The sequence below is a fragment of the Dasypus novemcinctus genome, chromosome 23, assembly GCF_030445035.2.
Source record: "Dasypus novemcinctus isolate mDasNov1 chromosome 23, mDasNov1.1.hap2, whole genome shotgun sequence".
NCBI lineage: Eukaryota > Metazoa > Chordata > Mammalia > Cingulata > Dasypodidae > Dasypus > Dasypus novemcinctus.
The window spans coordinates 61,057,190-61,073,745 of record NC_080695.1 but is presented as its reverse complement, the minus strand read 5'-3'; the positions used below and the strand labels follow the sequence as shown (position 1 = coordinate 61,073,745).

General features: G+C 36.7%; 1 protein-coding gene across 24 annotated transcripts in view; it reads right to left on the bottom strand.

Annotated features, from left to right (window-relative positions):
• The window catches only part of MRTFB (myocardin related transcription factor B), a 222,541-nt gene that overhangs the window by 70,216 nt on the left and 135,769 nt on the right, over positions 1 to 16,556 (bottom strand). The gene's annotated exons all lie outside the window — the stretch shown is intronic.

Here is a 16,556-nt window from a genome sequence, read left to right as displayed (position 1 = left end):
TCACACTTTTTCCTTCCTTACACAATTGACTTTCCCCAGCACTAATACTTTCCTTTAAAGTGAGCTTAACTAGCAATAAGAAATTGGAATAAGAAGAACAAAGTGACAAAGAGAAGATATAACACTTACGCAAAAACAACAGCTAATTAATCTCCAAGACTAGACAAAGAAGCTAAGGAACTGATTAAACCCGTCAAGAAAAAATGTTGACAAGACAGCAACAAAAATCTACAAACCAAACCAGTAATCAGGAAAACATGGCTGAATCCAATCAACACACTGAAAATCAGGAAGGGGGGCAGGACTTCGCACAAGCAATGAAAGATCTCAGAACATTTATCACCAACAAATTTGATGAAGTAATGAAAGAGGTTAACAGCGTGAAGACAACACTTGGAGGGGAAATCGCAGACATGCGCAAAAAAATAACAGATATGATGGAAATGAACACCACAATTCAAGAAATCAAAAATACACTTGCAGCAAATATCAGCAGACTAGAAGAGGCAGAGCAGAGAATTAGTGATGTGGAAGACAGTGCATTGGAAATCAAACAGATAGTAGAAGTGGTCAATAAAAAGGTAGAAAAAATCCAGATAGGACTTAGGGACCTGAATGATAACGCAAAACGCTCAAACATACGTATTATAGGCATTCCAGAAGGAGAAGAGAAGGGAAAGGGGTCAGAAGGAGTGTTGCAGGAAATAATGAATGAAAACTTCCCAAATCTACTGAAAGAGACAGATGTACATATCCAAGAAGCACAGCGCACTCCACTGGTCATAAACCCCAACAGGCCCACCCCAAGACATATACTTGTCAAATTATCCAATGCTCAAGACAAAGAAAAAATTCTAAAAGCAGCAAGAGAAAAGAAAACCATCACATACAAGGGAAACTCCATAAGATTAAGTGCTGATTTCTCATCTGAAACGATGGAGGCAAGAAGGCAGTGGTATGATATAGTCAAGGTACTAAAGGAAAAAAATCTCCAACCAAGAATACTATATCCAGCTAAACTAGCATTCAAAAATGATGGAGAGTTCAAAATATTCACAGATAAACAGAAACTGAAAGAGTATATCAACAAGAAACCTCCCCTTCAAGAAATTCTTAAGGGAATTCTGCAGGAAGAAAGGAAAAAACAGGACAGTCAGAGATGGAGGAGAGTGTAAAAGCAACAAGAAAGACAAAAATAGAAGGGGAAAATAAAATAATACAAACAAAATATAACAAACACAAATCCAACCAAAATATGGCTACCATAAATAACTCTCTAAACGTAATAACACTGAATGTCAACGGATTAAACTCACCTATCAAAAGATTCAGACTGGGACACTGGATAAGGAAATACGACCCATCTATATGCTGCCTACAAGAGACACATCTTAGACCCAGAGACTCATGGAGGTTGAAAGTGAATGGCTGGAAAACAATCATACAAGCAAACAACAACCAAAAAAAGGCAGGAGTAGCTATATTAATATCAGACAAAATAGACTTTAAATGCGAAACAATTGTGAGAGACAAAGAAGGATACTATATTTTAGTGAAAGGGACAATTTGTCAAGAAGATCGAACAATCATAAATATTTATGCTCCTAACAAGGGCGCCTCTAAATATGTGAGGCAAACGCTGGAAAAACTAAGTGAAAGAATAGATGCATCTACAATTATAGTGGGGGATTTTAATACACCACTATCAACTCTGGACAGAACATCTCAAAAGAGAATCACTAAAGAAACAAAACATTTGAACAGTATATTAGAAGAGCTGGATCTAATAGACATATATAGGTCATTACACCCAAACACAGCAGGATATACATTTTTCTCAAGCGCACATGGAACATTCTCCAAGATTGACCATATGCTAGGCCACAAAGAAAGGCTTAATGAATTCAGAAAGATCGAAATCATACAAAACAATATCTCTGACCACAGTGGAGTCAAGCTGGAAATTTGCAAGGGACAGAGACCCAGACTTCACACGACAATTTGGAAATTAAACAGCACACTCTTAGAAAAACAGTGGGTCAAAGAGGAAATCTCAAAAGAAATCAATGACTACCTTGAAACAAATGATAATGATAACACAAAATACCAAAATTTATGGGATGCAGCAAAAGCGGTACTGAGAGGGAAATTTATAGCCATAAATTCATATATCAAAAAAGAAGAAAGAGCAGAAATTGAAGAATTAACTGCACATTTGAAGGAATTAGAAAAACAACAACAAAGTAACCCAACAGGAAGAAGAAGGAAGGAAATAACAAAGATAAGAGCAGAACTAAATGAAATAGAAAATAAGAAAGCACTTGAAAAAATAAACAAGACCAAGAGCTGGTTTTTTGAGAAGATCAACAAAATTGACAAACCTTTAGCGAGACTAACAAAGAAAAAAAGAGAAAAGATGCAAATACACAAAATAAGAAATGAGAAAGGTGATATCACCACTGACCCCACAGAAATAAAGACTATCATAAGAGGATACTTTGAAAAACTATATTCCAACAAAAATGACAATTTAGAGGAAATGGACAAATTCCTAGAAATACATAAGCAGCCCATACTGACGAAAGAAGAGATTGATGATCTTAACAAACCAATCACAAGCAAAGAGATAGAATCAGTCATTAAAAATCTCCCAACTAAGAAGAGCCCAGGGCCAGACGGCTTCACAGGTGAATTCTACAAAACATTCCGGAAAGAACTAACACCAATCCTGTTGAAACTATTCCAAAAAATCGAAACAGAAGGAACACTGCCTAATTCCTTCTATGATGCCAACATTACCCTAGTACCAAAGCCAAACAAAGACACCACAAGAAAGGAAAATTACAGACCAATTTCTCTAATGAACCTAGATGCAAAAATACTTAACAAAATACTTGCTAATCGTATTCAACAACACATTAAACGAATTATACACCATGACCAAGTGGGATTTATTCCAGGTATGCAAGGATGGTTCAACATAAGAAAATCAATCAATGTAATACACCATATAAACAGATTGAGAGAAAAAAACCACATGATTATATCTATAGATGCAGAAAAGGCATTTGACAAAATACAGCACCCCTTCCTGATAAAAACACTTCAAAAGATCGGAATACAAGGAAACTTTTTGAACATGATAAAGAGTATATATGAAAAACCTAAAGCCAACATTGTTTACAATGGCGAAATCCTGAAATCCTTCCCTCTAAAATCAGGAACAAGACAAGGATGCCCATTGTCTCCGCTCCTATTTAACATTGTCTTGGAAGTACTGGCTCGAGCACTGAGACAAGAACCAGATATAAAAGGCATTCAAATTGGAAGGGAAGAAGTCAAAATTTCATTATTTGCAGATGACATGATCCTATATATAGAAAACCCTGAGAGATCTACAACAAAGCTCCTAGAACTCATAAATGAGTTTAGCAAAGTCGCAGGTTATAAGATCAATGCGCAAAAATCAGTAGCATTTCTATACACCAATAATGAGCAAGATCAGGAGGAAATCAAGAAACAAATACCATTCACAATAGTAAATAAAAAAATCAAATACTTAGGAATAAATTTAACTAAAGAGGTAAAAAACTTATACATCGAGAACTATACAAGATTGTTCAAGGAAATCAAAGAAGACCTAAATAAATGGAAGAATATTCCCTGTTCATGGATAGGAAGACTGAATATTATTAAGATGTCTATCCTACCAAAACTGATCTACACATTCAACGCAATCCCAATAAAAATCAACACAGCCTTCTTTAAGGAACTAGAAAAACTAACTATGAAATTTATTTGGAATAAAAAGAGGCCCCGAATAGCCAAAGACATATTGAAAAATAAAAACGAAATAGGAGGAATCACACTTCCTGACTTCAAAACATACTACAAAGCTACAGTAGTGAAAACAGCATGGTACTGGCATAAGGAGAGACACACAGACCAATGGAATCGAATTGAAAGTTCAGATATAGAACCTCATGTATATAGCCATATAATATTCGATAAAGCCACCAAACCCTCACAACTGGGAGAGAATGGCCTATTCAACAAATGGTGCCTGGAGAACTGGATAGCTATATGTAGAAGAATGAAAGAGGATTACCATCTCACACCTTATACAAAGATCAACTCAAGATGGATCAAAGACCTAAATATAAGAGCCAAGACCATAAAGACCTTAGAAAGCAGTGTAGGGAAACATCTACAGGACCTTGTAATAGGAAATGGCTTCATGAATATCACACCAAAAGCACGAGCAGCAAAAGAACAAATAGATAAATGGGACTACCTCAAAATTAAAGCCTTCTGCACCTCAAAGGAGTTTGTCAAGAAAGTAAAAAGGGAACCCACACAATGGGAGAAAATATTTGGCAACCATATATCTGATAAGAGACTTATAACTTGCATATATAAAGAACTCATAGATCTCGAAAACAAAAAGATAAACAACCCATTTAAAAAATGGGAAAAAGATTTAAACAGACACTTCTCCAAAGAAGAAATACAAATGGCTAAAAAGCACATGAAAAAATGCTCCAAATCCCTAGCTATCAGGGAAATGCAAATCAAAACTACAATGAGATACCATCTTACTCCCATAAGATTGGCAGCCATGAAAAAAACAGTAGAATACAAATGCTGGAGAGGATGTGAAGAAAGGGGAACACTCATCCATTGCTGGTGGGAATGCAGAAGGATCCAACCATTCTGGAGGACAGTTTGGCAGTTTCTCAAAAAATTATCCATAGATTTGCCATATGACCCAGCAATACCACTGCTGGGTATATACCCATCAGATCTGAAAACAAGGACACAAACCGATATATGTACACCAATGTTCATAGCAGCATTGTTCACCATCGCCAAAAGTTGGAATCAATCCAAAAGTCCATCAACAGATGAGTGGATCAATAAAATGTGGTATATACACACAATGGAATACTACTCAGCTGTAAGAACCAATACACTACAATCGCACGTGATAACATGGATGAACCTTGAGAATCTTATGTTGAGTGAAGCAACCCAGGCATTGAAGGACAAATACTATATGACCTCAATGATATGAAATAAGTTAACTGCCTCAGAGAGCTAGAGTCTGGAAAAGTGGCTTACTGGAAATCGGGGGGTGGAGGAAGGCTGTGAGTTAATGTCTGTAGGGGTGGAATCTGTGATGAGCTGGGGGTAAGTATGAGCACAAAGAAGGGACAAAATGGGGGCAAGGGGTTACCTTCGGGTAGGGTTTTCTGGGTTTGAGGGGGGCTGGGGATGGGAAGAGGGGTAATATGGTCCAAGAAATAGGTGGGAGGGAGGGGCAACATACAAACATGGGAGAGTGCCAGAAGTTCATTGAGAACTAAATGTTGAGTAAAACATATCAAAGTATAAGTAGGAGGGTTACCTGGTTAGGACGCTCAGGGGGTATGGTCTGATGCGGGACGGACTCCGGAGGGAATAGCTGAAGGCTCATTTTGCCAAGGTGGGTTCTACCATTGGGTGGGGTGGACCCATATCCTGGGGAAGACTAATGCCGTCGAATAGAGAGAGAAGCCGTCGTGAGAAAGGACGGCTCCCAGGGCATTAGATTGGCAGGCGTTGTGGGCCCTAAGGGGAGGGGAAAATGGACGTGCAATGGATGGAACAAAGGTAAATAAGGGGGCAAAAGAGGAGTTATGTGAGAGTACACGAGGATGAATATAAAACAGCTAATATTACACCAAAAATATATAGGGGACGACAGACTAATAATGAAATATAAAACAGCTAATATTACACCAAAAATATATAGGGGACGACAGACTAATAATGAAAACCATAAGACAAAACATAGGATAACTAAAAAATTTAGAAAACTGTACAACCTAAAGTATGGACCACATAGTAAGCACAAATGTTACCTTGTTTGAAAACTATAGTTTCGGAATCTGTACATCAGTTTCAGGAAATATGATATGAATAAGTTAAAAGATTATTGCTGTGGAAGGGAAAAGGTTTTATGGTGGATCTGGGGAAATACTGTATATTGTATATATGAATTTTGGTGATCTAAGACTCTTCTGAAGCTGACATTATGTTGGGATTCACTTTACGGGAAGTTTTGGATCACAGAGTGGTTCAACAATGGCAGCGGAGGAATACTGATATGGGATGTTATTGACAGGATATATATGGTTGACAGGGAGTTATACAGGGCATATGCTCAGGGTATATGGTAATGTCTATATATACTCATAGTGGAAACAATTAATAACAACAGCTAGGGGGGTACTGGGCTCCTGGCCGGGGGGTCACTGTTGTGGGCCCTGGGAGAGCAGCGGCAATCCTCCAGGTGCAACGGCAAGAACCAGGAAGGAAGGAGGGCCCAACAGTGGGCTCTTGATACTAATGGCTACACTTTTGAGCCTATGCACCTGCAATAAGAACAAGGCCTAGAGTAGCATTGTGCCTGGGGGTTTCCTCCTGACAGCCTTCATGTTACTCAAATGTGGCCACTCTCACAGCCAAACTCAGCGTGTAGATGTGATGCATTCCCCCCAGCGTGGGACACGACACCCAGGGATGAGCCTCCCTGGCACCGAGGGATCACTACCACATACCAGCTGAAGAAGCAACTAGAAAATGACCTTGAATTAAAGATTCAATGCGGAACAGCAGAATATACCTGTCTACATATAATAACATGACTTCGGGAAGCGGTTTGACCTAATGTAAGGGGGAAATGGAAAGGAGAAATGAGATTATAAGGCTGTGAGTCTCTAAAAAAGAGTCTGGAGGTTGTCAGAAGGAATACCCCTATGTACAACTGAACAGAGTCTAAGAGACAGATAAGGTAGATACAACCCCAGGTATTGGTTCTTTTGAGGGATAAAGAGACCCACGGGTTCTATGGTCATGGCAGAAGGGGTTCACTGCCATGACAGATGGCCCTTCTTTGGAGCTGGTGTTTCTGCGTGATGGAAATGGACTCAGAGGGGATCTCTTTTCACAAGACTTGCATGCTACTTTATTGGAATTGTAGTTGGTGCTGGGTTTAAGATATATGTAGGGGATTTGAATCTCTGGACTGATAATATGACACCCAGGCCCAGAGCCTCAACAGACTTCAGCTCCTACACTTTGACTTATTGGACTTACTCCACTCAGCTAACATGGAGTTGAAGAAGGTCAACCACCACAACATGGAGCCTAGAGTGTCTACAACTAGAAGCGGGAAGAGTGCATCCAGTACCCATGTGCAATCTAAGCCCTCACTTGACATAGGTGTGCAATGGACACAACCAATCCAATGTCCACAGAGAAAATGTGGAATGGGTGTGGGAACGGTAGCCATGGGGGCTGCTGGGTGTGGGGAACGGGAGGAAGAGATGAGATGTGGAGGCGTTTTCGGGACGTGGAGTTGTCCTGGATAGTGCTTCACGGACAATTACGGGACACTGTAGATCCCCCCAGGGCCCACTGGATGGAACGTGAGAGAGTCTGGGCTATGATGTGGACCATTGACTATGGGGTGCAGTGATGCTCAGAGATGAACTTACCAGGTGCAATGGATGTATCACGATGATGGGAGAGAGTGTTGCTGTGGGGGGAGTGGGGGGCGGGGGCGGTGGGGTTGAATGGGACCTCATATATTTTTTTATTGTAATTAAAAATAATAATAAATAAATATTAAAAAAAAAAAAAAGAAAATAACTTCTCAATGATCAAATTTCTCATTTCTCATCTACCCATAGCTGGCTCCCTCTCACCACATAATTTCATTAACCATTAGCAGTGACTTCATCTTTGATGATTTGATAACTACAAGAATAGCTACATTATATATTCCCTGTCACACGAAAGTTCTAGATATTTGCTTTTGCTGATTATCCCCTCCCCACTAGTCTTCATCCTTATATATTTTCTAGAACCTTCCACAATGCTATGCACATTTGTTTTGTTTAATTTTGCATGGTACACATCAGAGTACATAACTGAGTTATTATTTTCTAAGAAAAGAGAACATTATTTCCAATTTAAAAATAAATTATAAAAGGATTTTCAATGGGCAAGTGATTATCATGGGGCAAAACTAACACTATTTTCCTTCATCCTGATGAATTTGGGGTTGAGGTTATTTTTGATTGGTGTTGGTGGTAGGAATAGAAGACAAAATCCAATGTCATCCCCCACCCCCCCACCTGTGCCAAGATGGGTGGCTTGTCTGCTTGTTGTTTCTGTTCATTGTGTCTGCTCGCTGTGTCTATTTGTCTTCTTTAGGAGGCACTGGGAACTGAACCTGGGACCTCCCATGTGGGAGGTGGGCACCCAACTGCCTGAGCCACATCTGCTCCCCCAATGTTGTTTTGACGCGTAAAAGAAAACTAAAAAGGAAAGGCTAAGGGCAAAGGAGTATAGAAAACCATGAACAAGTGGTAGATGCTAATTTCTTTTTAGCTCCACTTACAATTAATTTGAAATACATGCTGTAATAAAGAAGAGACAAAGTACTTAAATATTCTTATAGATGATTAAAAGTAGCAGCCAAATATCTGAGATTTTTTGTTATATTTTCAGGGATCTAAATTGTCAGTTATAAAATAAGGCACTTCTGAAAATGATTTTTTAAAAAATAGAATGCAAAGAGGCAAAAAATAAGGCGGCATTTGGTTTGTCTTGTAAGAAACATGCTATCTGTACTTACTAAGCAAACTTTCATCACCACTTCCTGTCTGAAACAAAAGCAGAGTTACAAAGTGTGCACATAAATCTAACCCTCAGACACTGGGAGGAGTAAATAACATTTGATCAGGAATTTTTATTATTATGCATATTTTCATTTAAAAAAAAGGGAGAGACAATATCAAATTAACTGAAAACAAACAAACAAACAAAAAGCACAAAAAAACCCAGCACAAATTAGTGTTTGAATACTAAGGCTTTAGACCAACTAATTAGGAAATACGGTTACTTCAATATTTCAAAGTGAGAAAACCTATTGCATACTTATTAGGTACACTAGGATTGGGAGAGTCCTAGGAAGTGGAAGATGGTACAAAAAGTGGAATTCTTTACGACTATCCCTTGCCTGTAAGGAGGTCACAATGTAGGAACCAAAGAGCAAAAACGGAGGGAAAACTGAAATGCTAACAGAATTATCATTATTTCAGCTTAACACACTGAGGTTTCCTGTGTTAATCTGCAGCATGAGGTCAGGAAGACAACGTTTTCATCACTTAGCTTTGGAAATTTACAGAAGCTTTGATAACTCTGTGGCTGGCTGTTTCTTCTGTTACCATGGGAACAGACTGCTAAAAATGGGGCATGTTTCTTTAAACTGATTATACCTTCACATAAATTCTCTTCTCCTTTTTGTCAAGTTGGAATGAATTTAAAGTATTCTCCTCATGGTGTGACAATATAATGTCAAGCCAGGCGGCTTAGTACAAATGGCAGGGACAGCATTAAACATCAGCCCATGGCAGACACAGAAAGATATGCATATACACATTTTAAAAAACCTAACTTGGTTAAAAAGTAGTGCAAATAAAGCTCATGATGGGATAAAAGGAAATGTAACACAAATAGAAAGTATTTCAAAGTACATTCAATCCATGAGCATTAGTAATGCAGAAATGTTAATAAAATAATTGCTTACCTTCTCAAGCAATCAATCTTTAATTTGTAGGACCATGGTGTTCTATGCCTCAAGTTCTAGGTTTCTTATTCCATAGGGTTCACAAAGATAATGTCTATTTTAAAAAAATATTTGTGGCAATCAAAAATTCCCTATTCCACTACTGCATTAGAATTTCAGGATGTAGCTATAGTTAGAGGTGCTAATAGGCTAAAGCTGTTTCCTAATCCCTCTATATAATGGGAAAATGCAAGTTCTATGAAAGATTCTGAAATGCCTTTATGTAAATTTCTAAGGCAGGCTCTTTGAATAAAAGAACAATTAACAATGAAACAGGAAAACAGGAATATTGTTTACCTCTATTTTTTCCCAGACTAGTACGCATAAGCCACACTCTCCTGAGATCACTTAATCCAAGCCAACATTTTGATTTTTCTTCCCATTTTGTGGATTCGAAAATGGGATGGAAGTACATGTCCATACACAAATATATTCACCTACACACACATATGTAATATATACATACACACACACCCTACACATATAGAACACATATGTACATACAATTTGCCCATCAAAACATAAAGACAACTAAGAATGGTTACACCTTGTGTGCTATCCTAATATCATAGCAACTGTGCACTATGATTTAGAAGACACTATTTGAAGCAGCCAGAACAGCCTGGGGGATCATGCCATCACCCCTTGCCAAACACAACAGCCACTTGTTCTTCAGTTATTACATGGGCATTTTTATAAAAGTACATATAGAAAGATTCTGATGTCTGGATACTTTTTAGCATTTAGACTCCAAGATAGACAATCTACTCCCTTGACATGACCACTGTTTCCAATCACACAAATGAGAAAATGTGCACGTCTAGCAGATGAACATGCCTGCCAAAACTCATGGCTTCTGTAATTCTCTAGATGGGAAATGTATTCATTTTAGCGAACAGGAAGAGACTGGACACTTATATTTCCTCAGAAATTTTATTCACCTGGAAAATCACAAAACTCTTGTGTATTCACCAGCTTCAATGGCTTAAAATTGGTTTTACTTTGCCCCAAAGATGTATAAGTAGGACAAACAGGGATTTTCCCCCCATAACATTCACTGAGGGCTTACTGTGTACCAGGCATCATTATGAAAGCTTTACATGTATTATTTCATTTAATCTTCACAATAACATAGAAGATTTATTTTTACACAGAAATTAAGCAGTTATCCAAGATCACAGCTAGTGAAAGGCAGAGCCAGAATTAATGAGGCAAAATGGGTAGTGTTTCTGTAGGATGATTTTTCTTAAAAAAAGAGAAAAAAAATCTTAGCACACAAAAATAAATATTTCCTGATGTTTGAGTAAAGTCTTGGCCACCATCAAATAACCTCAGCAATCTTTTTGATCACATTGTCTCCATCTAATAAGAAATCCTATACATTCTAATTCTAATAGAAGAGTTACATATATCAAGAAGAATTCACCAGGAAGACATAAAGAAATTATAAGATTATTCTCTTTGCAATTCTGAAACCTGTTTAAAAAACCCTAATAAAAGCTATCACAGGGAACTATTTGAAAACCCAATGTTGAAACTTACCTACATTTCTCCTGAAACCTTTTAATAAAGATTAGAATGATGTCACGATAGAATGTCATTTATTATTGCTATTATAATGATATTATAAAATAGTAGTCAAGGCCTAACACAATGCCACTTAGAAATTTGAATGAGAAGCACGAATGCCACAGGTGTGAGCTGCGAGCACAGTGATGAACAAAACAGACACAGTCCCTGTCCTTATGGAGCTTATGGTCTACAAAGGCAGATAAACATTTAATAAAACAATTGTGATAAATACTATAAAGAATAAAAGGATCTAATGTAGTTTGAGGAAGGAGCAGATGGACAAAAAGGCCTCTGTGAGATGACTCCTGAACTGAAATTGAAAGGATGACCTGTAGTCACCCAGGTCAGTGGAGTAGGGTAGGAAGGGTAGGGTGAGATATTCTGAGAAAGAACAGTGATGGAGGGAGAGAGAAGCACAAGATACTTGTAGAGACGTAGGCAGGGCCTTTATCTCCATGGATTTTGGATTTTACCCCAAGTACAATGAACACACATTGTAGGGTGTGAAGCAGTGTCACAATTAAGATCACATCGTAAGATGATCACTCTTGAGATTAATGGAGGATGATGGAACACAGGGGGCTAGAGTGGGTGGGGAGGGATTGGCTAAGGCAACTCTATTTCTAGCTAAGTAATAAGACTCAAGGAGACCTGGTTAAGGGGGGCAGTCATGGTGACAGAGTGCTGTGGAGAAATGAAATATTTCTGAAATAGAGACATACTCTAAGTGGGGAGGACATCAAGGACAGTGTCAAGGATCAGTCCCATTTAGGTTTCTGGTATGAGCCACCTGGGAGCATAAGTGCCATTTACTGATGGGAAACCCTGGAGAAATATGTTCTGTGGGAAGACTGAGAGCCTCACTGGAGCCGTTGGAGAGGTAGGTGGCTACACAGGTCTGTAATCCTCACTCATTTAGACTCTATCACCTATGGTTTTCTCCTGTTATCTCTTTTACGCGTGTCTGTATTTCCCTAAACTCCTGTATTACCATTTAGTTTCTTGCTCTTTGGCTGTGAGCCCCTTCATACAGTGGCTTAGAGAGATTTATAACATCTGGCATGGTCTATGTAGGAGCACTTAATTGTATGCTAAAAAATGATTTCTAATAAAAAATTATATAATTTAATCTCAAAAGTAGCATGCATCCATTCTTTAAAAACACTGAATCATGTCTGGGAAGAGGGATCTATCACTTTTTCCTTAATACTTATATATAATTTATTTTTAAATATATATTGATTTAGTAACACATCACTTACAACACCCTCGATTCAGGAGAATGTTGGCAGCAAAGAAACTCAGAGAAATCAAAACAGATGCTGCAAAATTCATTTACTTTATTTAAAAAGGCTTTGTAGCACTCTTTTTACCAATTGCCCATTTGCTGTTTGCTTCTGCCACTCTCTCCTATAAATTTTAGTTGAATCAACAACAGAATTAGAATTCCACTATCATATTTTGTTAACTTTTACAATTTTAAAGAAGATTAGAAGCAGTAAATCAGAAAAGGTAGAGCAGCCAGAAGTGGCAAATGACATAAATCAAATAAATAAAAATTCTAGTTATCTAGCAATGGTCTAGGAATCTTTCTGTGTTTGGGGAAACAGTCCTATATACCTCAACAGTCCCTAAAAGCACCAATGCATTATATTTTGGGTTAGAAATTAATTTATAATTGAATTATAACTGAATTATAAATTATAATTCAGAGTGCTGTGAGTTATACATTATGCCTGAAAATAACTGCAAATTATTATATTCTGTTGAAGAAGGCAAGGTATAATATTCTTTAAATAACTCTTGTATAATAATAGTGTTACCATGGGATGTAGGGATGTGGCGTACTGGTTGTAAGGTACAAAAATGAAGCAATGGTTCTTTGTGGTCTCATAGTGAATGTAGTACAGATATACAGAACAATGGCACAAGGTCAAATGGAATAAATACCATAAAAAAGATGCAGATAAAGTCACTGCAAATATACAGGAGGGAAGGAATTAATTTCGGCTGATGGAATCAAGTGACTTTCTTTGGGAATTGACACAGGAATTGGTTTGTGGGTTTTTTTTTTTTTTTTTTTTTTTATGTTACATTACAAAAATATAAGAGGTTCCCATATGCTCCCCAACCCCCCTCACCCCACTCCTCCCACAGGAAATGACACAGGAATTGGGTTTTAATAGACTTTGGACCTACAAGGATGGGGTGAGAGGAATATTGTGAGCAAAAGCCTGAAGGAAGAAAGTACAGAGCAGTGCTTTCTGCAATGATGGAAATGTTCTACAATCGCACTGTTCAATATAGTAGCCATACCCGCATGTGGCAACTGAGTACCTGAAAGGTGGCTAATGTGACTAAGGAATTGTATTTTAAATTTTATTAATTTTCTTCTAAAATAAATCTACTACGAGACATGTCCCCTTACATCATACTAATCAACTCCACTGTTTACTATGCAATCTACCACAAACTTTCACATACTTTGTCAACTAACCAATCTGGCAGAATTGGGAATGTGGTCCCCAATTCTATAACATCTCCCCTCTATACACACATATACCTACCCATGATGGAGCTACACAATGAAAGGATCTCAGATCTACAGATCAATTCTTGGAAGACACTGCCTAACCTACACTGGACTGTGTTGTAAACAAAAAATGCAGTTTATTCATGCTCAACCATTGAGTTTTGGGGTTATTAGAGCAGTTAGTTTTAGTCAAAGTAATTAATAAACAATTGACTTTTCTTCCTGTGGTTTCTTATTTTCACCATAGGGAGCTCTCTATATTAAACATCAATTTTTCCTCTTTGAACCTCATTTGCTACCATTTTGCCTTTGATAAATATGAAATATGGCGAGCTAGCAACACTGGTATTATGATTCACTTATCTCAATAACAATTCATATTAAACCTCTTCTCTGAATTAAATCATCTAAATTTACTAGATCTTTTCCTCAAAATTTATAATTATCAAGTTTTCAGTTAAGTAACAGTTTATAATATTCTTTTTGAATTGTAGAACTAAAAATTAAATTTAAATCTCACCCATGTTGAGCATAATTAGAAAATGTTCTCAGCCTTTGCATACAAGCTGAAAGATATTTCCTACTGTTGCCTGACAAAAGAAAACTAGTCTAAGGAAATTCCCTATTTTGAATTTGATCAGGAGAATTCATGACATTTATTGCTATTCTCACCTAAAACAGAAAACAAATGAAATATCTAACTAAACATATTGGTTGGTATTTATCTATAAGTTTATAGACAAAACTGTGAGATGGTATAAGTTTTATTATCCAAACAATTCTCTATTACGTGATATTCATAAGGGGTTTATAGTTAGAACATTTTCCCTTTTTAAATTTCCAATAGATATTAGGTTATTTAAACTCTTGAAACCTACAATTATTTTTGCATACAAAGTCTGTTCTCCTCCCACTAATAATTTTCAATAAACGAGCACTGTCAACAATAGGAATTCCAAAATATCCCAACGTAAGCAAGAAGTAAAGCAACCACTTAAGAAGCAAAGTAGACTTTCAATCCCTGACAGTGTACATATACCAGAAACACCAAAGATACCAAGTTTGTGTTTATATAATATGAATTGAACCACTCAAAATTTATCCATCTTTCATTATATGAAACCTTATGATTCAGACATAAAAAAAATTTCAGAGGCTGCTCTTTTAGACACACAAAAATAAAACAACTTTGCCAAAAATGAGTGGAAAATCGAACACTGATAATGTTAAAATATAGTTTAGTGTCCCATAACACATGAGGTATAAACTATTCCAGTAGTTATGTTTGTCTCTTTTGACAAAACAGCATAAGATCTTATTAGACTCTAAGCTTAGAGTTTTACAGAGATATGTCAAAGTGTTTGACAACCAATTTTCATTTATCAAATACAATTGACTTATGACCCAAATATGGATGGAACTCATCAGTGGCTTGTCTCAATGTCCCAAGTCTGATGAACTGATCATCTGTGTTCCTGTACAGGCAGTAACTGACATATTGAATTGCAGGAGTTCAATCTAAAACATGGAACCAAGTTACTTTCATACTATTGCAAATAAAAAAGTGGCTGTCTACAACATTTTTTTCCCCATTCTAATTAAACCCAGATCTAATCTTCAGTATCACTAAACTCTGAGGTAACAGATCACCCTTGATGTCTATATTACTATTTTTAACTCCAAGCTTATATACAGCAGAAAATGAGTAGAAACATAGTTTAAGATATAAAGCAAAACCCCATTCAACAAAACTGTGGTGAAATAGATGAATTTTATTATCCAGTCACTTTTGTAGAGTGTTTTAAAATATGAAAGTTTCCTCCCCTACATATTACATCAAATATACAGAATACTCTTGTTTGATAAATTTATTTAGATTTAAAATTAAAATTTTAAAGAAAAAGGAATAGTGTTTTAACAGTGGTAAAAAGAAGTGTTAAAAACAAGAAGAATAAGAAATATGAAACTGGCATTAAACCAGACATCTCATAAAAACACTGTGAAGTAGTTTTTACCTTCATTGTACACATGAGGAAATTAAGGTTCAGAGCACTAAACTAGTCCAGGTCATAATAAAGCTAGTAAATGGTACAGGTGAGATTTGAAACCAAGTACAGCTATCTAACTGCAGAATTTGTGCTCTTTTGGCATTATACTATAACACACATATAATCTGAAAGCACAGTCAGAATCGTTAGGGAAAGAATCAATACATTTTGTAATCATCACAACTCTGCCGTTCCAGTTGATAATTCTACTTTGTTTTTATATTTTTAATCCTTGCTTTCTATGCTTATCACGCTCTGCTATTGACATTTTTTTTATTATACCTATTCCATTTTTCAGTACTTTGCCAGTTTTTCAAGTAGCAAAAAACTTAGGGTATTAAAAGGGGCTTAACAATTGACTTAAATGATGCGCAGATAATTTTAAATTAATGATTTAAAAATTTCTAAGTTCTTCTCAGTGAACTCTCCTTATATCTCCAAAGCTTCAGAAATGTGTCCTAAAAATTCCACTGGTATTGATTTTATAAGACATTCACAATAGGTTTGCTGTACAAAAGCAGAGGTAACTCCATTGTTTGGATCCTAGCAACAGCTATTTATACTTCATTGTGTGTCATTTGTTTCCATTTAGGTGATTTTTCTACTCATTCCTAAAAGTAGCTTAACTTTAGTAAGTTCAATTTTTATTGTTTATTATTTTCTTTAAATATGCAACCAACTATCATCACATTCTCATATTCACTTGAGGGGGGAAAAAGGAAGG